The sequence below is a fragment of the Tachypleus tridentatus genome, chromosome 7, assembly GCF_004210375.1.
Source record: "Tachypleus tridentatus isolate NWPU-2018 chromosome 7, ASM421037v1, whole genome shotgun sequence".
Classification (NCBI taxonomy): Eukaryota; Metazoa; Arthropoda; class Merostomata; order Xiphosura; family Limulidae; genus Tachypleus; species Tachypleus tridentatus.
The window spans coordinates 141,921,455-141,947,569 of NC_134831.1; the positions used below are offsets into that span (position 1 = coordinate 141,921,455).

Here is a 26,115-nt window from a genome sequence, read left to right on the forward strand (position 1 = left end):
CGAATAGCGAGATTTATTTTCAAGCAATGAAAAACGTTTTCAGCACAATATCGCGGACTTATACCTCGAACCTTCTGATATGCATTTTGGAACGTCAAACACTATACCACGCCCAGTTCTTCTATGAGTGAGAATTATGCTTTTTAGTTTTTTTAGTTTCACATTTATTTTCTGAAGGTACATTTTATTAAAGGATATTTCTTATGTTATATTGATTATTGTATAATTTATATATCGTTACACTGTCACGCTATTGATTCTGTTTAGTTATTTTTTATAAGGATATGCGTGTGTTATACATTGTCCTACAATTTATTTTTGATTTGATATTAGAGGATGACTAGGATGGCCTTATATTAATAAAATAGAGTCATGGAATGCAATATCATAAACTAAATCACCTTTTGACATAACATATCACTGCATTGTTACTTTTTTTTACTTGTATTGTAGCTTTCCAAATTTAATTATACGTTTTAGATGACTAGTCTCGAGCTCCACACTAATCCTGTTGTTAGGAGCTGTTACAATGGCCAAGAGCTTCACCGCATACTTATGTATATTTTGAACCCTAGTCGAATAGTTGGATAATTTATTAAGAAAATCTTAATTCATTTGTGACATACAATGATATATCTTAAAAGTGTCAGAAAATATGGTTTGCCCATTTTGTTAATGGAACTTGCATAACTAATTTCGTGACTTGGAATTCTTCGAAATATAGAGAACTATTCCTTGCAAAAAACGGACATTCAAAATTGCCTTTGTGTTCAGTGAGTGAAACTGGTCAGAATTTATTCGGTGTTCATCTTGCTAGGTTGTCTCTCAGTTCTTTTTTTAACTCGCTGCCTTTTTCTCACCACAAATTACCAGCCTGTTAATTAATATTAGAGGCTGTCTACAGATCACAAACTTTATTTACATACAGTTATTGTACGCGTTATTGAATAAAGTGTTGTTTAATTTTGAAACTGCATTTTGTCAGTATCTTCATTTCTGAGTGATCGGTTCGGTTTAGTTTGAATTTCGCGTAAATCTACACGAGGGCTATCTGCGCTAGCCGTCTCTAATTTAGCAGTGTAAGACTAGAGAGAGGCAGATAGTAATCACCACTCACTGCCAACTCTCGGACCCTACTCTTTTGCCAACGAATAGTGGGATTGACCGTACATTATAACGTCCTAATGGCTGAAAGGGCGAGCATGTTTGATTTCTAAGTGAAGTCACATTTATTCACACTGTTTAAACAAATCCATTTATTTAATTTCCAGTTTTTTGGTTTAATAACTTAAATCATATAAGAATGCCGCATGAACATGATAACTATGAAATCGGTTTAGAATAAAACTTAGATATAAAGTAGTTGATATTATTTATTCTGCTAATCACAGCCTATCGTTATTTTCCTGGTGCCTTAGACAGGTATTTTGACCCATCGTTAACTTAACTCATATGTTTTACCGTTGTTTTTTTAAAAAAGCTTTACTAACCATGATTTTCTTTTCTCCAAATAAAACCATAATTATATTATTTCTTCCATAAAATGTTATTTTGTTATTCTTAACACTAATTGTGCTATAAGTTCGTTGTCACTTACGGTTTATACATGTACTGTTGAAAAATTAGAGTTACCTTAATGATATTATATAGTTCTGGTAGTATTAACGAAAACCGTAGAAATGGACGAAAAAGAACATAAGCAAAGGTTATTGTCCATAAAAGTAAAGAAAAACAACAAAAATGTGTTAGAAAGAAACATGGTGTAAAAAAGAATTAAGATACATGTATTACGAAACAAGCCAAACGAGAAATGAAAAAGTGTAAGTAGAAAACCCAGAGTCACCATTCATCAGGTGTATAAATATAAACTTCGGTGTAGCTTTGACCGCTGTGTTAGCTCAAATCCCTTAAGTATTGTTGGTCTGGAGAAGAGACTATGTGGATGAGGTCCCACATGTACCTTTAACGGCACTACAGTACCATATCCAACTGTTACGTTCATCTTCTTTATTCCCCAAAGTATCATTCCACCTTCAGTGATTATCACCAGTAGGTGACGAAAGCGAAGCATCTGCCCCCGTGATGCCAGATATGTACAATAGTGTACAATGGCTATTGTTCCTGTTAATCCTTTTGAGAGTTCGCTTAGATAGCACTCGGAAATAATACTTTTCTCTCTCCATCTACGTCCCTGTAGTTTGATGTGATTGGATTTTCTCTAATATAAGGTATAATCAAGTGCAGTGTCTGACTTATCGAAGAACTCCTGTTAATAAAAAAGAGAAATGTGAAACAGTGAAGGATATTATCATAATTCAGAAACCAATGGAAGGTTTCAAGGGTTTTAAGTGAAAGTTTGTATATGAAGTGTATAAACTATGTAAAGTAACGTCGATATTAGCATGCTCTAAATTTTACTTCTTATAGTAAAAATAGTGATCTCGGAATCCTACAAACCAAAGTACGTTTTACAGTATAGAACAAATGTGAAAATCAATTTAAAACACATCACATTTAGCCACAGATACTTATAAGTGTGTGTGCTATTTTATAGCAAAGCCACATCGCGCTATCTACTAAGTCCACCGAGGGAAATAGAACCCCTGATTTTAGCGTTTCAAATCCGTAGATTTACCGCTGTACCAGCGAGGGACAGATACCAATGTACAGCAGCATAAATATTGACTATTTAATGGTAATATTTTACCATTTCTACATCCTCTGTATATTTAACATAAAAAGATTCAACTGCAATAGGTGATAATAGATTAGATCACTGAAAATTACTCATAGCAAGACCTATAGAAAGATAAAACTTTGGGGGAAAAAAAGTAAAAAAAAATCATAATTTTAGCTAATGGCCGATTCGATATCCATGAAATACGTTTTGTTTATCTCTATTTCCGACGGTAAAAGTGGCTGAAAGACTCTATAAATCTTTCCGAAATAAGCATGGAGTGGTAAGTCTGAGTCTGGGAAGTAGAAAGTCATGCATCCGGCTGGCGTATGACTTGTTTTGTCAGCCATAATCATGAATCATTGAAGCTAACTTCTGTTTTCTATGCATTACCTTATTAAAGCTCTCTACTTCTTCTGCAATGTATCCAAACACACTCACCGAAAGCTGGTAGATATATCCATACAAACAAACAACACACTGGTCAATTTCCATTTTCCTTCAACCATTTAACATACGTCTCTTAATACAGTACACAAAAGTGAGTAGTTAGGATATGTACACTTGGTATATTCCCATTTCATTCCATACCTGATGATGTACAATGTATTTTCCAAATGTATGCGGACCAGACAGGTGTGTGTGTGTTTTCTTACTGCAAAGCCACATTTAGCTGTCTGCTGAGTCCACTGAGGGGAATCGAACCTCTGATTTTAGTGTTATAAATCCGTAGACTTCTCAGACAGCTCGAATTGATATCTTTTTACACACCCATTTTCTCAAAAATTGTAGTTGATTATGCTTGATGTATACATAAAAGGAAGAAATATTTATATATTATCTCGTGTTTGAACAAAATAATCATACCCAAAATAATCTTTTTGTTTCTGAAGAACAAAAAAGTACTTGTTCAGCAAAGTTTATTTCAACTTCAAATTGTTCAAAGTGTGCGAATAAGAGAAGAATGTGATTTGAATTATTTTTATATGTGTTTAAATGAAATAAGAAAGTCAAGCTTTCGGTAAGCCAATAAGTCACAAGAAACTTCACTTTAATCATACATACGTTCTTGTCACTTTGCATACTTGTTCAGGTAATTACAATTTAAAATTCTGTTTTGATGCTGCAGAATTACGTATAATAGCAAGAAGAAAATTAGCAAGTAATAAAAACAGTAATTAAACGTGTAGTATCTTGTTTGTAGCTAAGTTGTAATATAGGTTTGTTTGTCATCAATCATCCTTCAAGGGAAGATTGAAGGATGTCGCTTATTTGAACGACAGCCCAGAAGATGGACTGACAACATTAAGGAGTGGACAGCATTGTCATTGATCCAATGCACCAACAGGGTGAGAAACAGGAACCTATAAATGGTTATTATGATGTCACAGACCATGGTCTTTGAACCTCAGCAATGAGAAAGAAAGCATACGAGATTGTATTTTATCCTAAGATGCTCTTTTTATACTAAAACAGTTCGTAAAATTAACGAACTAGGTTAAACAATTTTTAAGGGCACGCGAGAGCATTTGAGTTCAAGCCAAATAATCTTCAGTTCGTTAAAAGAAGGGTAGGAATAACGAGGACTCGAATCCCACATGGACGCTTATCTATTTAGTGACAGGTTTCATTTAGTATACCTTAGTTCACAAGCGTTCTCCACCTGTATCGTCTATGACTCGATTATGTAGTGCAAGTTGTGCAGCAAAATATAACATTGTACTAATATTCAAGCCATGAGGCTAGATGCAATTTTGCGCTAAGACACGTTTAACAAAAAGTAATGAACTACTTAGAAAATTGTAAGAAGCATTTATAGTTAAAATCGTTTAATAAAATTAAACATTTGTGCAGCAAAAAAGTTGAAACATAAAAAGTAAATATGACATAACTGTTGTATTTTTTATGCCCTTTCATAACCAAAGTATATGTGTTTGTAAATAAAACCAACATTTAAATATACGAGGGCTGTTCAAAAAATACGCGGACTGTTTGAATTGCGCGGCTCCAGTTGGTTCCAGGGGAATCCGCTTGGTGTCGCTAGGTTCCCACAGATCAGCTGATTACGACGCCATTTCCCGATTGCAGATATCTTCATTTGTGTATTAGCTACGCGGTTTTAAGTGAAGTGCGATTTTTTCGTTTGGCGGATTTCAGAATGAATGACCTGAAGGAGCAACGACTTGCTGTGAAATTTTGTGTTAAACTTGGAAAATCTGCGACTGAAACTTTTGCTATGTTTAACACGGCTTACGGTGATGTTGCTATGAAGCGTACGGCATGTTTCAAGTGGCATAACCTTTTAAGGATGGTCGACAGTTCATTGAAGATGATGAGCGTTCTGGACGTCCTTCCACGTCAACTGACGACCCACACGTCGACAAAATCAACACCCTGGTGCGGACAAATCGACGTCTGACTGTCAGGGAGCTTGCTGAAGAGTGTGGGATATCAGTTGGATCTTGTTACGGGATTTTGACCGAAAACTTGAAGATGCACCGCGTTGCTGCGAAATTTGTGCCTCAGAACTCGTGCGTTTTTGGCCAAACACTCGATCACTGTTCTTCCCTCCCCTACTCACCTGACCTTGCTCCTTGCGATTTTTTCTTGTTCCTCAAACTCAAAAGACCCTTGAAAGGAAGAAGATTTGAGACGATTCCCGAGATTAAGGCAAATGCGACGAAGGAGCTGGAGGACATTACAAAAGAAGCGTACCAGGACTGTTTCAACAAGTGGAAACACCGTTGGATAAGTGTGTGCGTTGGGGAAGAGAGTACTTTGAAGGGGTCCCAGACCTGTAACTTCTAAATAAAGTACATTTTGTTTTATGACGTCAGTCCGCGTATTTTTTGAACAGACCTCGTATTTACATGACATTCCTCTATCATCGTGGCCCGGCATGGCCATGTGTGTTAAGGCGTTCGACTCGTAATCCGAGGGCCGTGGGTTCGAATCCCGGTCGCACCAAACATGCTCACCCCTTCAGCCGTGGGGGCGTTATAATGTAACGGTCAATCCCATAGCCCAAGAGTTGGCGGTGGATGGTAAGACCCTAGTCTTACACTGCTAAATTAGGAACAGCTAGCGTAGATAGCCCTCGAGTAGCTTTGCGCGAAATTAAAAAAAAACACAAAAACATCTATCATCGACGAAGATTAGCTCATGCAGTTCGATAGTTTAGGTGTAAGCTTATTATGACATGAAATTTATTAATTAGGCATGATATTTCATTCGGTTACTAAAGCTTTTCCAGTCAACCAGATCATTACACATGACCAGGAAGATAAGACAGTTAATTTGCTATATTAAAAATATGGTGTTATGTATGACACAGCAAGACAGTAGTGTTGATTCGCTAGATTAGGATTACGACACACCTCTAAGATTACATGTGCTGACGATTTAGGTATTATATACGGTTAATAACCGTTCATTTTTAATCACAGTCTCCTATCAAAAATTTCCATCACAAGTATTACACATAATGTTTAATTAATATGCTCAAACAACCTCTAGAAGTTAATTTATTTTATGTCGCCAGTTATTTGGAAATTACATTCAAATTTATGATGTCTTTGTCGGTGTTCTGACAAAGTTTTATATGTGAAGCATGGTTACATAAATATAAGCTTATTTATTACTAAGATGGCCCGGCATGGTCAGATGGGTTAAGACGTTCGACTCGAAATCTGTGGGTTGCTGGTTCGAATCCCCTCGCACCAAACATGCTCGCCCTTTCAGCCGTGGGGGCGTTATACTGTGACGATTAATCCCAATATTTCTTGGTGAAATAGTAGCTCAATAGTTGGCGATGAGTGGTGATGACGAGCTGATTTCCATCTAAAATTATCTTACTAAGTTAGGGACGGCAAGCGCATATAGCCCTCGTGTAGCTTTGCCTGAAATTTCAAACAAATAAAAAATACCAAGCCTTTTATCACAAGCTAATTCTAGCAGCTACTTGACTTTCACAGCTCCCAAGATTTATGGTTCTATTATTTCTGTTTATTTATCCAGCGTTCTGCCCTTACCGATCCACGCCATAAAGTTTACTCTTTTTTTTTCCTTAGACGTTTACTACTTTATTTTTTCTTTAATTCACGTCCAGTTTCTTACCCAGTTATTTCTTGTTATAATTACCCAACTTCTATTTCTAGGATTTTATGACATACGTATTATGTTATTATCATATACATATATTTTGTTGTATATATTGTGCATGCAAAACGATTTCCTTGTTTAAAAAGTAAATTTTAATACGTTGTTTCTTGTCACTGACACTATCGCCATGTCCTGTTTAATCATTCACCAGACACTAGCGTTGCAATTATGGTATCGAAAGATAGCTGTATCGTTGACGATCTTCGTTAAGACAACTTCATGAATATTCAAGACTAGATCATTCTAGAATAGTCTACCTTTCTATAATTTAGAGAACATGCATCTTGGTGTGTATTGTACGTGGTGTGTGTGTGCGTGTAACTTTTTGATGGCTATTTAACATTTTCTTTATAGCCTAAGTACCCTAATTAAGGTTGAAATGAAAAACAGGTAGCTTGAAACCTCCTTCACGTCTACTGGGAGAAAATGCAAATAGGAAGACAACTATTAAATGACCGCCGGTATGTTTAGTTACACACGACATTTTTTGTCTTGAAAGTCGCTCAATTTTAGTTTGGAATTTTTCTGTGTAGAAATATGCAATAGGATGTATTGCTTACCTGTGTCAAACTGGGAGGGGGGCGTTTTTATGTCAACCATCACATAACTACTGAAATTGCTGGTCTATAATTAGACAGTTTTACTTTGGCACAAAAAAAATAATTAAGACAATACAACACTGATAAGTAACGAGAAAATTCTCCTCTGTGTAACCTCTACATTATATCCCCTAAAGTAGAGGGGGGGTAGCCTAATGGAGTGCAAAGATTTAATGTTTGCATCCTGTTGTCCCAAAACTGTACTCCATACAGTGTGGCCAAGGGTTTGCGTTATAAGAGTGATTGTCAAGTCACAATATTAGCTCAGATAAGATTATCTCAAGTGTTTTTTTTTTCTCTAACTTGAAATCAGATACAACTAGGTGTAGATAGCCCTTTCTTTATCTTTGCGCGAAAATTTCCAAAAATAAAAGTTTTTTTGATTTTTCGGTATTACTTTTTGTAAAGAATTTATAGTAAAGAGATTCACAGATACTTCATATGGCGTTTAATTTATCTGCTGGCATAGCCAAACAATCTCGCATTTTATTCATAAGCGTTTCAGAAAAAAAAAAAAAGTGAAACTCTGAGAAATAACAGAACAAAATAATGAAACGAAGATGTCTGTACACACGAGTTTAATTTAGGATGTTTTAGCGCGATAGGAAGATGCGATCATTGTTAAGTGGTTTAGACTCTCATAAAAGTGTCTACAAAGATTAATCATTTGGGGTAAGTTTTTGTCTACTTACGCCCTACAAAAAAAACAACAAAAAATTTACCAGATTTGTACGAGATTATAGTCAGTGCCAAATATGAACGTGATAATTTCAATTTTTATAGTCTGATAATCATTCCCCAAACCTCATTATAACACCATCAACTGGTATATCAAAGTTCCCGCCAAACTGTCAAGTCTTCAAAGAAAGCTAAAATAATTGTCTGACTTTTTACCTTCTCCTCTCCTTTAGATATAATTCCTACGACCGGCGGCGCCGAACTCGTTTGCCACAAAATACTGTTGGCTATCATGTTGATCACGAACAGCTAAACACCCGTAATTAACACCTTTTCTGAAGAGTATATTTCTTTTGTAGTGGAAACCAAATGTAAACAATCAAGATCCTGTTCTGCTGATAATGAAAGCCAAAGGTTAGGCCTACCCACTACTATCGTAATAGAGTAAGATTTGACGTTGCCAGTTATTTATTTTCCTACAGACCTTGGCAAAGCATCCAGAAGCAAATAACAAATGAATCTGTATAGTTTCTGAACCAAAATAATGATGGAAAATGGGAGATGAACAAACTTCACAATACAGTTTTTGTTTACGAATAACCTAAAATAGTTTATAGAAGATATAATACAATATTTATATAATACAATAAACTATTTAAAAACTAGTTTCAATAATATTTGACACTTAAGTAATAATTTAAAGATGTGCGAAAGTTATATTTAAGTTGTTTTTTCTTGCGTTTGCCCATGTTGTCCAGTTATTCAAATAACTTCAAAATGAAGAAAACTAATTTGATGACCCCACCAAATGAAAACTCATTCTTTTATTCGTATTACTGTTTTGCATATTTCTCAACCAGGTGATAGTCCCTGGAAAAAGTCCATATTGAACCAAGAGTGAAGAAGCAAAATGTCAAGAACTTCATATGTCCAGGTGGTTAAGGCACTCGACTCGTAATGTGAGGGTCGAGGGTTCAAATCCTCGTCACACCAAACATGCTCACTTTTTCAGCCATGACAGCATTATGATGTGACGGTCAATCCCACTCTTTTTGGTAAAAGAGTACCCCAAGAGTTGGCGGTGGATGGTGATGACTAGCTACCTTCCCTCTAGTCTTACACTGCTAAATTAGGTATGGCTAGCGCAAATAGACCTCGTGTAGGTTTCCGCGAAATTAAAAAAAAACAAAAAACAAATCAAGAACTTCAAAGTCAAACTAGCGAGAAAATGTTTTGAAAGTAAGTAATACGTTACCTAACATAAAGTCAGAGATTATTATATATCAACACATACACTCTTCTGAGCCTTATTGTGGATTAACACGGTTTTTATCTGTGAGATATTTAAAAATGGGAATGTATATACGCAAATACAAATATCATATTTATTTCCCAAAATGAATGTTGCATTGCTTATCTCAGGAATATTTATATCTCAAGCATAACGCCACCTAGGAAAAATGTAACCCGTCTTTCTGAATTCCACTTTTGACATAGTAACTGCATACCACTATATGAATTAGTATAGACATATATACATTCAAAAAGAATAAAAAAATATTTCATTGGAAATCTTGAACAAATGAGGTTCCAGGCATCCTTTATACGTATGAAATGTATTGTGCAAACCTAAGGCACAACAAATGAAAAACAACTCATTATTGTTCTTCTGAAATTACTAGTAGTTTGAGAAAGGTTGATGATACTTTAGATTTTTTACGTTTTTCTCAGTTTAGTCTAATTTTTAATTAAAGTTAATTTGAATAACATAAAGTAAAATCAAATGAAATGAATATGAATAACGTTAAAACATCCCGATTGAATATTTGAAAAACATTTGTTTTCGAGGATGTTAATAATAGAGAGGCAACATTTCATGCAATGAGAAGGCAATAGCTAATGTATACTTGTTTTAATTACTTGAGAATATGTGCATCTGGATCGAATCCTAAACTAATGTGAACATGATTGAGACATTTATATGTTTTTGCCGATTTTCCTTAGACACGAACAATGCAGAATTAAGAGCCGCTGTTTCGTTTGCTATTGAAATTAAGTTTCTTATTTTAACCTATTTCTAGGACTAAGGCTAATAGGTTTTTACATAGTGTTCTGTGTGTCATGATCATCAAGTATGAAAGTATTAAACAACTTAAACTGGTATGCTCACCTCACTTTTAGAAGATGAAAGATCAAACGTATCATCGCAATCTCACTTTATAAAGTAATTATTAATTTAATTGAATCCAAAATGATTTTTAACATCTTCTTCTTGGTTATACGTACCCACCAATAGAGTAACTTGTATGCAATGATCCATGCATAAGTTTGTTACCACTTAATCCCTTTTAAAATATCCTCCTTACTTTTATTGCTTTCCTTTCTCTCTTTTTGCTTCGATAAAATGACTAGGTTTATCTTTAATATAATAACCAGTATATTATAAGGCAACTAACTACCTCCAATTACTTATTTAGAGAATGATTTACACAACTAGTTAATTGGCTTAACAGCGCCATACAGCGGCAAATTTGAAGAGACCCGCCCACTTGGTCAAACCTGCTGGGAACAGCAGGGGAAAGTTTGTTTGCTTAGGTGGGAGTTAACGCCAAGTTTTGTGGATGGATCATTATGCGTAAGACGACGGGAACCCCTGTGGTAAGGGTTTTCTGTAAACGGCCTAAGACATTCTCTTCTGTTTTAAGAGACTGACGTACGTGGATGAGTCGGACGTTCCTTTAGTCTGAAGCACACTCACGTGTCTCGTCTGGTTTAAGGTTCAACTGGGTGATTATGCATTTGTTTTAAATGTGTTATTTGTTTGGGAATTAAAAAATCGGGAAACATCTCGAACAGTCACGGTTTTAATATTTACGAAGTTAAAAATTATCTTATTTTGAAACATTTATAATTTTAAAAAAGTCTCTTTGAAATTAAAAATATAGTAACATCACCATCGCCGGAAATATTATAATATTATAAAGTTTTGATCGTGAAAAAAACTCGTATGTGGTGGTAAAATACATCATAATAACCATACAGTACAAACCAAGAAGCTCTGTTTCTGCAGTTTATAAAAGACAATATGCTTAAAATTTTTGTATAGTAACAAATTTTGAAAAGGAGAATTCAATATACATAAAAATATAAATATCAAATATTCATAGTCAGACTAAGGAATCCACAGTTAGAAATACAAGCAGTGTTATAAAACATAACCAGAATTTCAACAATACACTAGGTTTTGCGTTATGTAATTGACCTGGCATGGTCACGTGAGTTAAGGCGTTTGACTGGTAAACTGCGGCTCTCGGGTTCGACACCCCGTCGCAAAGTAAAAGTGAATTACAAATTTTGAATTTAAACGATAGTCGTCTGATCACATAAATGAATTAAACCTCATAATAATTAGCTATTTTTAGCTCAACTTTAACAATGACCTTTAATCTAATTGAGTCTTCTTTGATTCTATCTCGAGAAGGGTTGTGTTTGTTTGTTGTTTAAAACCCTAGTCGTTTGGGAGGGTCATTTACAATAGTCTTAGATACAAGTACAGTTTAATAAAAACAAATGGGATGAGACTTATGCAGTGGAATGCTGCTAAATCCTCTCGAAGGAAACAAAAATAATGATTTTGAAAACCACAACACGAAACAAATATGTAAAGTGATTCCTGACATATAGTGTAAGTTGAAAAACAGGTTGTAAAAAGTTTTCAAAGCGAAGTGGATTGAACATTATTTTCTGAGTACAGTTAAAGAAAGTATGAAACGTGCGAAGTGATGCTGAGATGTGAGATGAATGGAGAAAATATGTGTTATTCAACACTTGAACAGAAACAAAATTTAATTTTGCATATCCTGAGTCATTAAATTGTCTGCAGCATCAAAGGACTATGAATGTTTGAAATATCATTCTACGAATTAAATAGATAAATTTCAGTTCAACATTATCGCTGCACATCAGAAACGTGTTATTATTGTCCCCCATTTTACATATTCGTCGTATTAAAAACTACTAAAATCACATACCTTTCTTTGGCTAAAGGTTTTATGCAATCTTGATTACTGCAATATGTAGCATCCCAAGTTAAAGAAATTTGTAAAGTAAGAATTAAAATAAATACTGAATTAAACAGGAAGTTTATTTGTTAAAATACAATAAATTATATACTAAGTGGTTTTTCTACACTTTTCCTTAAAATAAAGCAGCTTCAAAATCTTATGAAATATTTATGTCATAAAAACGGTTTGATTGCATGAGCCTAGCATCGATTGTTTTTATCAATAGGAAAACAAACCACCTGGATTGTCAAGGTGTCTTTCCATCGAAGTAACTTTACTAACATGGGAAGAAAGTTGATCAAACAGGAAATTAGAACATTATAAGAATCTATGAAAAGGGTTGTCTGAAAATACAAACATTATCAGTAAGATTTTTTTTACCTATATTACGAGTAAACGAAATGTTAAGATTGGGTTAGGACCCTTGAGGGACGATAATTAAGAAAGGCTCTTATCTGATTGTTAATAGATGGCTTTGTTATTAAATTCCACATTTTTCAGTTTATATTAACAAAGATTTAAACAATATTCCTCATAATGAACAGTTGATAGATGGAAACAAGGTCGAAGAGGATGATCACATTAATTCTGAGCTTGTTAAGAAAAAATTGTAAACTTTAAAGAAAGATAAAGATACTGAGTAATATAACATTTGCCCAACTGTTTTGAAGGACGTTTGGGATTGGATATGTGATCCACTTGCTACAATTTTGTAAGTCCTTACATAGTGGACAGGTAACAGAGGATTGGAAGTTACCTGATGTTACTCCTATTTTTAAAGGTGGTGATAAATTTTTTCCTGTTGACTATAAGCTTACTAATCATACATCAGTCGCGGTAACAGTTTTGAAGAGTTTGAAAAAATATACTTTGTTAAGTCATTTAACAATGTTTACAGTTTTATTGGATAACCAACATGGTTTCACTTAGGAAAAATCTTGCCTTACAAATATTTTGATATTCTGACATTCTTTGAAAAGGTTGCTGCTAATGTAAATGATGGTAATGTTGTAGAGTTTCTGCATTTAGATTATCAGAAAGCATTTGACAGGGTGCCACATAAAAGTCTCGTGAAAAAATATTTCTTTAAATAAGAGGTATAAGTTAATTAATTGGATAGGAGAGGGGCTGGATGTAAGAAAACAGAATATTATTATAAATGGAGTTCAACCAAACTGGATTAATGTTGCAAGTGCGGTACCTCAGGGCTCAGTCTCAGAACCATCCTTCTTTTTGATTTACATCAATGACATAGATGAAAGAATGATTAATATATTACTTACATTGGCTGATGATATTTAGGTCTTGGGTGTTGCTGGCTGTGAGAAAGATGCTGCTGACTTATTAAAGGATTCAAATCACTTAGTGAGTTAGGCAAATAAATGGTAGATGGCTTTTTATTATAATAAATTCAAGGTAATGCATAAAGATTATGATAATTTCAATTATAAGTATAATTTGGATGGGAATAACCTTAGTAGTGTTGCAAAAGAAAGGGATATTTGTGTGTTGGTTGATCAGTCTGTTAAACCAATCAAGTAGTGTGCTGTTTCTAGTGGTAGGGCAAATAGGATTTTAGATTGTGTCAAAAGAAATAGTGAATACAAGTCTAAAAACTTTATAATTTCGTTGTATAGCTCACTGGTTAGACCACATTTGAAGTATTGTGTTCAGTCTTGAGTTCCTTAACTTAGGAAGAACATTGAACTGTTGGAAAGGACTCAGAGAATAGCTATTACAATGATCCTTGAAAATGGAGCAGTTTTCATATAAGGAGAGGGTAAGATTTCTGAAATTTGTTGTTTTTTTAAAAAAAGAAAAGGTAGAGGGGATCTCATTGAGGTGTTTAAGATTCTAAAATTAATTTATAGTTTTGATGTGTATCTTTTTGTCATACTTAGTTGTGAGAATGGTAGGACTAGAAACACAAATATAAATCTTAGCAGCGTAGAATTCATTTTCGGATTAGACATTTTTTTATTTTCTAATAGGGTAGTTAATCTTTGGAATAGTTTGCCATTAGATGTTGTGGAAGCAATAAATATAAATGAGTTAAATTAAACTAAAACTATTTAAAGAACCCTTAAAACTATATGAATGATAAGGGTTAGTTTTAAGGGTTTTTTAAATAGTTTTAGTTTAATTTAGAGAATGTAACAGCCTAGATTGATCAGTAGGTCCCTTGTTGTCCCTAAATATCATGTTATATACTTTTCAAAACAAGAAACGCAAAAGGGATATTTTTGTGATTTTAAAGAGAAATATATGTAATAACGTTACAAGCTCAGAGTATGTGATGTTACACGTGTTAAGGCACTGATTGTCAGACCAAAATGACAATAAAAGTTGTGCACTTTCAAAACGGAGGAAAACATCGGATTTTTCGCCAAAACGCATGCGTGTCCAATAAATTTGTTTGAGAGATTTGCATGTTCTGCAAGTGCAACATGTGCAAAATCCCCTATAAAAGTGACGGGTTCTCGGTTTCCATAGCTCAGTGTTAAGCCACCGACACGCAATACAGTTACGCCAAGACTGACTGAAGCACAACGCAACAACGCCATTGGTCGCTTGGAAGCAGGCGAATCCCGATCAGATGTTGCCAGAGCTGTGAATGTCCACCCAAGCACCATCACAAGGCTATGGAATCGTCACCAGTAACATGGATCAACTCGTGACCGTCCACGATCTGGCAGACCTCGTGTGACTACGCCCGCACAAGATCGCTACATCCGATTACGTCACCTTCGGGATAGGACCACCACTGCGACGTCTACTGCCTCAACCATACCAGGGCTGCGTAGAATTTCCGATCAGACCGTACGCAACCGTCGACGAGATTCTTAGGCCCCATGTGCAACCCATCATGGTGAACGTCAACGACGTTTTTCAACATGACAACGCCCGTCCTCACACAGCCCAACTCACCACTGTCTTCTTGAGACACCACAACATCGACGTTCTTCCATGGCCCTCCAGATCACCAGATTTAAACCCCATCGAACATCTTTGGGACGAGTTGGACCGACGTCTGCGACGGCGACAACCTCAATCGTAGACTCTACCTCAGCTTGCAGCAGCATTGCAGGCTAAGTGTACAGTGATTCCACAGGATGTGATTCGTCATCTCATCGCTTCCAAGGGCAGGAGATGCCAAGCAGTTATTGATGCTCACGGGGGGGCATACTCGTTATTGACGTTGAGTGACGTTAAACTTCACCTAGTGAACGTGGACTACGCCTTTGCAGACTTTGGATGTTCAGCAGTGAATGTGCAAAGTTTCACACATGTCATAAAGAACTACCCGGAATAAACTTGTTAACAATTTGTCTCATATTTTGCCTTTTGCGTTTCTTTTTTTGAAGAGTATATATTATGTAATGCTAAGTAAAACAAGAGTTTTTTGTATTACAAGTCATTCACAAACATACAAAATGTAGCTTCAAAACTCATTTTATGATGCCAAATGACCGGAATTACCACATTTAAACCAGACAGAAGAAACAAATTATCACAAAAATTAAAAATAAACAACATCAACATGTTTCAATTCAATTAAGTTTCGCATTTATGAAAAGGTATAATATTAAATTCAATAGTTTTGTGCACTTTCCGTGCTCCAACTACTGTCACATAAACTTTGTTAAGTTTTTTAGATGAGTAGTTATTGAATTTTGGATATGGTATAAGCTTTTACCAATATATTCAGAAATGACATAAAATTCGAGAATTTTAGAATAATGGAATATCGATTGATATCTACACAAAAACTTGTCAGGCAATTTTGAACTAATAAACAAACAAACTGATTGTTTTATGAAATGTTTGTGGTATTATATTATCAATCCATTTGTTCAGATATATTTTATCATTATTTTAGCCATGAAACACGCCTTCTTGGCCGGTGCAAAGGTATTTGGTACCCTGGGCAAACCTTCAACCTGAGTACACCCTGCTCCTGTATATAGCAAAATATGCAATTATCAAAATAAAAGTTAAAAATCCAAATATTTAAGTTTATTTGACCTGAATGAAAACAATAACAGTTGTAAGTATCCGTTATTCTTCAGTTTTTTATTGACTGTAGATATAAAGCATGATCAACGAAGTTTTATTAAACTATGTAATAAGTGTAATAAGACAAAACTGAGAATCAAACCTTTACTTTTCCGAAAAGTACTTGTAAAACCTCAAATGGCAAATATGGCGGATGGCAACTGTCTTCGTTTTGTTTTTTGGTTTTTTGAATTTCGCACAAAGCTACTCGAGGGCTATCTGTGCTAGCCGTCCCTAATTTAGCAGTGTGAAACTAGAGGGAAGGCAGCTAGTCATCACCACCCGTCGCCAACTCTTGGGCTATCTTTTACTAACAAATAGTGGGATTGACAGTCACATTATAACGCCCCCACGGCTGAAAGGGCGAGCATGTCGCACGCCTTAACACGCTTGGCCATGCCGGGCCCGGCAACTGTCTTCATGGATAGTTTTGTTGTTACTGCCCAAATAGTATAATTTTCTCCTGCAATACTTGTGGTGTTTCACAGCTTTTGTGCCACCCCCTTGTTTTTGCTTCCATAGGCAACTGCCTAGTTTGACTAGTGCTGGCCTCAGCCTGCATTTTTTCAGAGCAATCATAGTTGTATTGTTGTATTGTACTGTGTGCTAGTTACATTGTTATTCAACTCTTTCAGTTTTCAATTCTCTCTTTAATAACAATAACTTATACGATGAGAAACATGATCAGCAATCTATATATAATCAACTATCTCGCTGAGAAAGCTTTGATCAAAAGTTTAAAAATACTTAACATATACCGTAAAATTTTGTACAGCAGCCAGATCTAAAACAACATTTTTAAAATCATATTATTGATAATCGAAGAGAACAAGCTGGACAAATTCTTCAAGATTCATATTATGCTATTAATACCAAAAACCTAAACTGCGATCCTTTACCACTCTCGTCCCCAAACTCATCATAGACTAAAAACAAAAAGTAATAATAATTTAGACTGCTATTGAACCCAGATTTTGTACAGGTATACCTGGATCAGTAAAGATTAGGTTTATATGGAGACTTATTACTTATTCGAGTAATTCTAATTAACCTACAGTTATCACCACTTAAAAAGGACTGTTCTTAAGTGTAACAGTTCCAAGTAATAAGCCTCTTGCTAGTACAGCGGTATGTCTTCAGATTTACAACGCTGAAATCAGGGGTTCGATTCCCCTTGATGGGCTCAGTAGATAGCCCCATGTGACTTTGCAATAAGAAAACATACTCCAAGCAATAAATCTAAAAAAATATTTAGTGAACTCTTTCTTTAGTAGTACTCTAAGAATTTGCGATCAGTTAGTTTATGGTAGATAAAAATTACAATATAAAAAAATACTTCAGACGTATTGATTTGTATCTGTACATTTAAACTGTTTTCATGAGATGGAAGAAAATATTATACAGAATAGAAAGTATATAGTTGAGAAAAGTTGGTTGCAAGTCTAAAGTGTATGGGTTTGTCCATACAATGTAAATATAGTGATTTACTTGTATTTTGTTGTTGTTGTTTTATAAGAGTTTGGAAAGAACTAAAACTAACCATATACACACGTCGTAGTTTTAACACAAAGATTATATGGCTCAACGTTCATCATCGTAGCTGACAACAGAGGCCCCAGTTGAACGAAATAAAGGCCATGTCAGATAAAAGACATATTTCAAATTAGTCATCATGTTCCTGACAGACCCAAGTCGTATTTTATCTATTGTCGTAACATGGACTTGACATGTGAAAGCTAGACTGCTTTCTTTCCAGCCCTCGGTGACAATCTAGAAGCTTGGTGCTGGCATTTTTACAAAACTCTTGACGAACGGGCTAGCATATAAGGTATTCACAGTGTATATTTATATCTATCTATCTGTCTATCTATCCGTTCATAGTCCGTTAGAAAAAAAATTACCTCCGTTCGGCTGTATAACTTACGTGTCGTATAGAGCGCGCAGGGTTCAAAGAGATATATGGTTTTGGACACTTTGTTGTATTGTGACGAGTTGGCACGGTGTAGGTGATTTATTTCCTGCGAAGAAAAGCCTAAACGAACTAAGAATTTAGAACACTTTGTTGAAGTAATAAAATAGAAAATAATACCAAAAAACACACACACACACATAATTTTAGTAATAGATATCATGTTTGAAAATCTTAGAGACAAGCTGGAACAAGTGCTTTAGAAAAGTGCGCAATAAAATTATCAGATAATTTAATCTTTACACGCGGTTACTTCACAACATATAGAATACTTTACGTGCATGTCTAACTATTTGATTCAACTATATGTACTTATAGAGAACACAACCCCGCAACTGATGTAGATCCACATTAAATCATAAAACATATCTAAAATGATGGAAATATTTCCATAAAAATTACACGAACTCATTTAATGGATGACGAGATTATAAAGCTTTGTTTTGTTTCTTTGGTTGTTGTATAGCACAAAGCTACACGACTGGCTATCTGTGGCTTGCGCACCATGGGTATCTAATCTAGTTTTTAGCGTTAAAACACTGAATAACCAGGTGTAACTAGGAGTGGCAAAGTTTTGGTATGGCTATAAACTTGTGTGGCAAAGTTTTGGTATGCCTATAAACTTGTGTGGCAAAGTTTTGGTATGGCTATAAACATGTGTGGCAAAGTTTTGGTATGCCTATAAACATGTGTGGTAAAGTTTTGGTATGGCTATAAACTTGTGTGGCAAAGTTTTGGTATGGCTATAAACATGTGTGGCAAAGTTTTGGTATGCCTATAAACTTGTGTGGCAAAGTTTTGGTATGCCTATAAACGTGTGTGGCAAAGTTATGGTATGCCTATAAACTTGTGTGGTAAAGTTTTGGTAGGGCTATAAACGTGTGTGGCAAAGTTTTGGTATGGCTATATACGTGCCTGGCAAACTAAGTGTATGGCTATAAACTTGTGTGTGCGAGTTATATGATTGACAGTCTGCATTAATTCAAGTTTGCATATTTAAATGTACATATATTTACATTCGTAAATTAATGTAATTCTGTAAGAATGTCTTGTAATATAAATTATAATCAACTGACCATTTGGGGGTAGTTCGAACTGCTTCAATATATATATATATATATACAATGTCGATGTTATGATTGGCTACTGACTAAAACTTGACTGTGAAATAATTTTTCTTCCTGGTGTTAAAATAAAATACTGGTTATACGTATTTATGCATATATATCTAAACGCAGAACTTCATGGACATCAAGGAATATTTAGGGTGGCTGTTGATGGAACTTTCCTTACTTTTTTACTAGAATTAGTAAATAGTTATGTTGTTCTTTCTAGTGAATGGAGAAATGATGTGTAGGAACCAACAGTAATTAACGTTTTCTCCTTCGACAGCAGTCTTTCTCTCTCTCTTATGGTCATTGGATGGGATTTTGTAGAATTAGGTTTAGCTTTGTAAAACGACCAAAACTGAGGCTGCACGAAGTCGTTACTTTGTAGAATTAAGCTTAACTTGCCAGAATTAGTCATTTCAATAAGTGTAATTTTTTAACTCGATGCAATTCCAAGAGCTAATTTAATTTGATAAAAGTTGATAGGTCAAGCTTGGTTGTTTCAGTGAATTAGATGATCCCACATAGGACGTTCATAGATTTCAAATAATTTAGATGGAGATAAATTAAAATCGTTAAATATTGTAATGAATATTCACATATTAAGAATGTTATATATGGGTAAATGGTGTAACTGCTACTTAAAGAATTCTAAAGATAAAATGAAAAAATAGATAAAATCAAAATTTTCAATCTGAACAACAACTTTTGAGCACGTTAGCTAAACGGGCCTGGTCGGAATCACCTGAAGTTCAGATATAGTGGTCGGTAATTTTGGACTACTGACCAAAGGAAAGTCAACAAGCCAACCAATATTACAGCTTTTTTCTACCTTCTGAATGGAGAAGTGAAGTTGACTGTCATCATCATGATACTACTGCAGAAGAACACATGAAATATGTTTAGCAGTATCATGTCTCGAATCCTGGACTTTATTATAAGCAGCCCTATATGCTAGTCACTGGGTTAAACTCAAACCTTAGCGTTGTTTAAAGAGCTAAATTTGTATAAGTTTCTTATTAAAGAGAAATTGAATATAGCAACGTATTAAACAAAGAGAAATTGAATGTAGCAACGTATTAAACAAAACAAAATTGTATTTATAGTAAAAAAACATTGTGTCGTGCGTAAAATGTTTGAAGGGGAAAAATGATTTTATGTAATTGTTTACAGCGTATTGTTTGTTTAAACGGTTACGTATAATTGTGTTTCATATCTAAATAGTTAACTTTAATCTATTATAAACAATACCAAATTAACACCGAATACAACAGCTTTAACTGCCTGTTTTTTTATGTAAATATGTCTGTAAATGTAAGAAAAACTAACAACAATATTAACAAAACTTTGACCAGGCGCACCACAACACTACGTTTAACACTGTGTGTTAAAAAAAACACTAAAGTGCTCGAAGATATTTAATGAAGGAAAAGCATACAATATTTCTACCTCGGTAGAAGGTATAGATATATGGCTCACATACTGTAAGAAGTTGTTTACGGGTATATAGAGCGCTATAGTTTGTTATTAAGCACAAAACTACACAATAGACTGTCTGTGATCTCTCCATCGCGGGTATCGAACCCATATTTTTAGCGTTATAAAGTCCCCAGATCTTCCACTGTGCCACTCTGGGAGTCTCTCATAAGTAAAAAGTTACGTTTGTTTTTGTCTGTTAAATGATACATTTTAAAATTTCTCTGAGTTGGTTCGGTCTTGTTTACTCAATCACCATATAAACCTCCTGAAACTATGTTGATTTAGTCCTCATGATTATCATGTAATGTTTAATGTTTATAAAACAACAAATAGGGTAAGAGTCATGCGTGTAGTGTATGAGTGCGTCAAATGCTCCTCCCACGAAGAGTGGTTGGGGTAATAAAATATTCTCCAATTCCGAAACTGATGACTCGGGTACCAGATGCACATGGTCATGGGTAATACTGCCACACAAAGTTGGAGACGAAAACAGTGGGAAACTTGATTGATAAGCTCTTTAGTGAAGAAGTTTCTTGCATCCAGCATTTGAGCAATAGTCTATTCTTATTACCCACGGGCTTTAATTTGGATATTCAGCCATGCAAGTCACGTGATCGTTGCATAATCTTGAGTATATATATATACATGTAATAATCCAGAGCACAGGAAAAATTATCACTGAGCTCTTTTGGGACAAGTACGTTATTTTTAACCTATTCATTTTATAGTTGAATCATATAAAGACGAAGACTCTTTTATTTCTCTTTAATATGGTTTCATTTCGAAACTTGACCTTACCACATAAACAAATACAATATAAACAAACGTATGTCTTCTATTTTGCGCATAAAGTTGTTTTCATTTCCCTTAGCGACCACGTTGAGCAGAATTTATAAGTTTTATGTGCTGCACAGCTCCAAAAATCACCTACTAAGATTATGCAGAGGTCATATTTTACATTGTTGTCGTGTGTTAAAACCAAATGTTGTCGATAAGACGAGAAAAGCAGTTTCCAGAGAAACATAAAATGGTAATATTCATACAGAATTATCACTATATACAACACTTCTTCTCTGCTATCTTAAGAGCAAAAAAGGCTGGGGTTTAAGTATCCGAGAATTGCAATGTAGATATATATGCGCACATATATATTTAAATATATTGACCAAGCCTTTCACTTTTCATTTGGCCTGACAATTCACATTCTGCTATTATTGCTAACTACTAGACGCTCTCGCGCCACAAGCTCCAAATGAACGCTCACTTGCTGCTGTCGTAATTCAACGTAAATGCAAATGAACGAACTGTAGTAAGATCATATCTATCCCGAGCGCGTTAAGAACTAGAGCAATTTCGCTCCAAAGTGACGTCCGCGAATCATACAGAATGTTTCTTTTCTCGTAAATACTGCCGTTGCTCCAACCGACTGCCAAGTTAATGTTGAAATATCTGTCTTGGGAGTAAAATACACAGAACATTAACAGCAAGCTGAACGGATTCCATCAAAGTAGCAGAACGTTCTTCAAGGCTTGCTTGAGCACTTCTCAGACTTCAGGCAACTTCAAAGACACAGATATTATGCTGAAACACGAAACAGAGTTTGAAAGTGTTAAGAAAATCCGTTTAAAATGGCATTATAATTTGATTAAAGAACAATTTATGAAACGTAATAAAAATTTAAGGTTTCACTGAAAACGGTTTGGAATGATTAGCCAAAGGTTTGTAGTGTCACAATGTCACACTTTTACTCGAGGCGACAACTAATAATATTTGAACAAACCATTATCTTTAGAATATGTTAAACTTATCTATATTAAAAAAAAACGATAAAATATGCTATAAACGGAACCTAAACAGAGCACGAATACTAAGTTATTACTTTCTTATGAACCAACGATGCTAATAAGTCACTGATTATTGAAGAATTAAGACAAAAAACAAACAAACTAGTTTTCATTCGGGCAAACTTTAAAAAAAAAACAAGAAAAGAGTTCCATTCGAGTACAGATGATACATTTAACATTTTTCAAATTTACCATGAAAATAAACTTAGTCTTTAAATTCTTTTCAAAATACATAATGAATTTAAAAAAAAACTTTCTTAAGGACTGATTAATTATTTTTTTGCAAACAAAAAGAAACATTAAATATATATTTTTGGACTAATTGCGTGAGATTTTATGATACCGTGAAAATGATGTTCATGAAGTCAAACCTTAAAGCGAAGAAAAAAATCGTTATCGTGAAAGAGTGGGTGAGAGGCCAAAAAAATGTATTGTTCATTCGAAGTATCATTGGGCAAACTGGGGAGATTTTGAAGACAAAAAGTCCATAATTATTCAATCACTTCAGTAGGTTTGTTTTGAATTCCGCGCAAAGCTACTCTAGGGCTATCTGCCCTAGCCGTCCCTAATTTAGCAGTGTAAGACAAGAGGGAAGGCAGCTAATCATCACCACATACCGCTAACTCTTAGGGTACTCTTTTACCAACGAATAGCTGGGTTGACCGTAACATTATAAAGTCCCCACAGTTGAAAGGGCAAGCATGTTTGGGGCGACGGAATTCGAACCCGCGACCCTTAGATTACGAGTCGAGTGCCTTAATTGCCGGGCCACACTTCAGAAGAATTGCACACCTAAATTTAATGAAATGTTCTTGTTTTTTTCGTCTTGTGAATACAATTTTCTGATGTTTCGCACATTTTAAGTTTCTAATAATAAGAACACTTTAAAAACATTAAGTGTTGAAATATGTTATTACTAATAATTATTTAAAGTGAAACCTGAATGTATTGTTTTTATTTCGTTTTGCACAACATTATACAGATGCTTAAAAATCGTGCATGAACATTGTCTTGTCCAAATTAAAAAGAAACCTTGATTCAAATTAAGTTCTTAAAAATAACCTATTTGAGCAATGATTGTGGTGGCGTGATCGCAGTGGCAGCGCGAAGAGGGGGCTTGAGCTCCCCCCCAAATGAGCCAATCCCCCTTCAGCCTCCAGTATTGTTACCTACATATATTCATAAAATATGGAAAACACAATCGTCGTTGTTGCATAACAATTAACATCAAAGAGACATAGATCTGTAGAACTCAACATCTTCATTAAGATGAAAGATAGTTAGCCTGATAGTGACCTTACTTTTCCTCAGAGTGTATTAACTTCACATGGGATAATTCGTTTCTGCTATGTAAACTATGTCTTTATGTTATATTTCTTTTGATTTCTAGCTTTACTCTTAATGGTATATTAAATATTCAATCTAAGCTGATTTTGATTTTCTTTATTATTATGTATTACCTTGAGTGGAATTTGGGTGAGCTTCCTCTTTTACATATACACATATTTTCATAAACAGATTATTTCTAATTTGTAATAATGAATTATTAATCAGAGTATGAGTTTCCAATGAAAACTGCATTGAAAAACCAGTTCAAAATAGCACACCTTTCTGAAATATACCTTGGTATTTACATTATTATAATTTACCATCTATACTTCATATTATGGTATTTTGGGAAGCCCCTCCACAGTCTACCTCAGCCCCCCCCCCAAACAAAAATATCCTGGCGCTGCCAATGCATGATTGTCAACTTCTTTTTAGTTTATTTCTCTGCATCTCTGGCTGCAAGATAAATTCATGTAGATAAGTAGTGTCGTCATAGAAGTTGGATTTTTTTTTGTACATGGTAAAGAACGTGACTACAGACATTATCATATTTGCTAACACAACTAATATAGTTTTATTCACAGATTTCGTAAATGAGATGTCCTCTTGCTCTCAACGTATCCCCCGGTAGGACAGTGGTAATTCTCTGGACTTATAATGCTGAACAAAGAAACTCTAGGCGTTGGGCTGTGTATGGTCCAGTGCTTTGCTTAGAGTGCCAGACAATGGATCAGGGGTTTTATGGTTCGTACCTCGTCAATGAAAAAAACAAGTGAGTTGCGATTCATTTTTCGGGGCTGTGGGTGTGTTAAAAGATTTACAAAGAAATATCGCTATTCAGTAAGGGTATAACTCACGAGTTGTTGGTGTGTGGCCTTCCATCTAGTATATTACTTCAAAATTAAGACTGGCTAGTGTATATAGCCCTTGAGTAGCTTAACAAAAAACTTCTAGAGTTTCCGTGTTGTTTTTTGATCAAAAGGCAAATTTCCGCCTATAAACATCGGGTGTAAATAATCTTTAAACTTCATACCAGCATGTTTCATGTTGTGCCCTCAGTGCACAGCGGCGTGTCTGCAAAAATACAACGCCATAAATGGAGTTTTCATACTCGTAGTGGGCTGAGCACAGATAGCCTATTATGTTACTTTGTGTTTAATTACAAACAAACAAACTGCTTCACGTTTTACATACGGTATAGACAAAGTAATGGAAATTAAAAGCGTTTGTTTAAAACACAAAATAAGTAACAACGCTACTTATTTTGTGTTTTAAATATTTTTTTAATATCCATATCAGCCATCTTTACTGTACACATAGGTACTTCAACTGAGCTTGTCGTCAAGTGGTGGAAACCAATAAAAAAGTAAGAATATAAACAATAATCTGTATTGTTTCCACTTGCCATGATTGTTGCAAATGAAATAGAGTTGAGTTTAACAGAATGAATATATTTACTGACAGCCTGAGGATACGTTCAAGTAAGAAATTCAATGGCACATTTTTACATGGTAAGGAATGCTGACGTAGTAACATTGTCTCTACACCTACGTTGTACCGGTTTACTATCTAATCTTACACATGCCAGTTGCTTACCGGTTTAGTAAAATTTTCAACTCAAAACTTAATAGGTTTAAACTTGTTCATGCGAATTTAGGATGCAGCACCTTTGGTCATTTGTCTCTTTTTTTTTTTTTTTCTCTATTAATAATTATTTCCTTTCTGAATATAGGCCGCCGAACTGAAGAGGTGGATTCGAAACTGTGCGATACCACAAAATGTTCTCCCTGCATTTTAAACTGTGGGTGCATTATAAAAGTGCCAGTCTAGCCCATGGCCTGGATGATGGGTGTTAGGTTGTTGCTGACTGACCGCCTTCTCTCTGATCAGTAGTTCAAAATTAGAGACGGTAGCAAATATAGCCTTAGTAGGTCTGCCATAACAACAAAAATACAAATGTTTCGTTAAAAATTCATTTGTACCAAATTGATTAATATGCTACCAATAAATGTATAAACAACACTTGCATCTTGTAAATTGTTTAAAAATAAGATTACATATTGAGGATTTGTAAAAATAAACAGTCAGAAATGAATCTACTTCTCAGTTTGTTTATTAATAAAGCGATTTTAAAACTCATTCTTCACCAG

At 34.7% G+C, this 26,115-nt stretch overlaps 1 long non-coding RNA gene across 1 annotated transcript; it reads left to right on the forward strand.

The window, feature by feature from the left end:
* The first annotated feature begins 10,772 nt into the window (after window positions 1-10,772).
* Window positions 10,773-26,051, forward strand: LOC143258142 (uncharacterized). The gene is made up of 4 exons (XR_013032158.1): window positions 10,773-10,902; window positions 13,817-13,959; window positions 16,060-16,227; window positions 25,698-26,051. It is a non-coding gene; the product is annotated as an uncharacterized LOC143258142 (long non-coding RNA).
* Window positions 26,052-26,115: the final 64 nt, after the last annotated feature.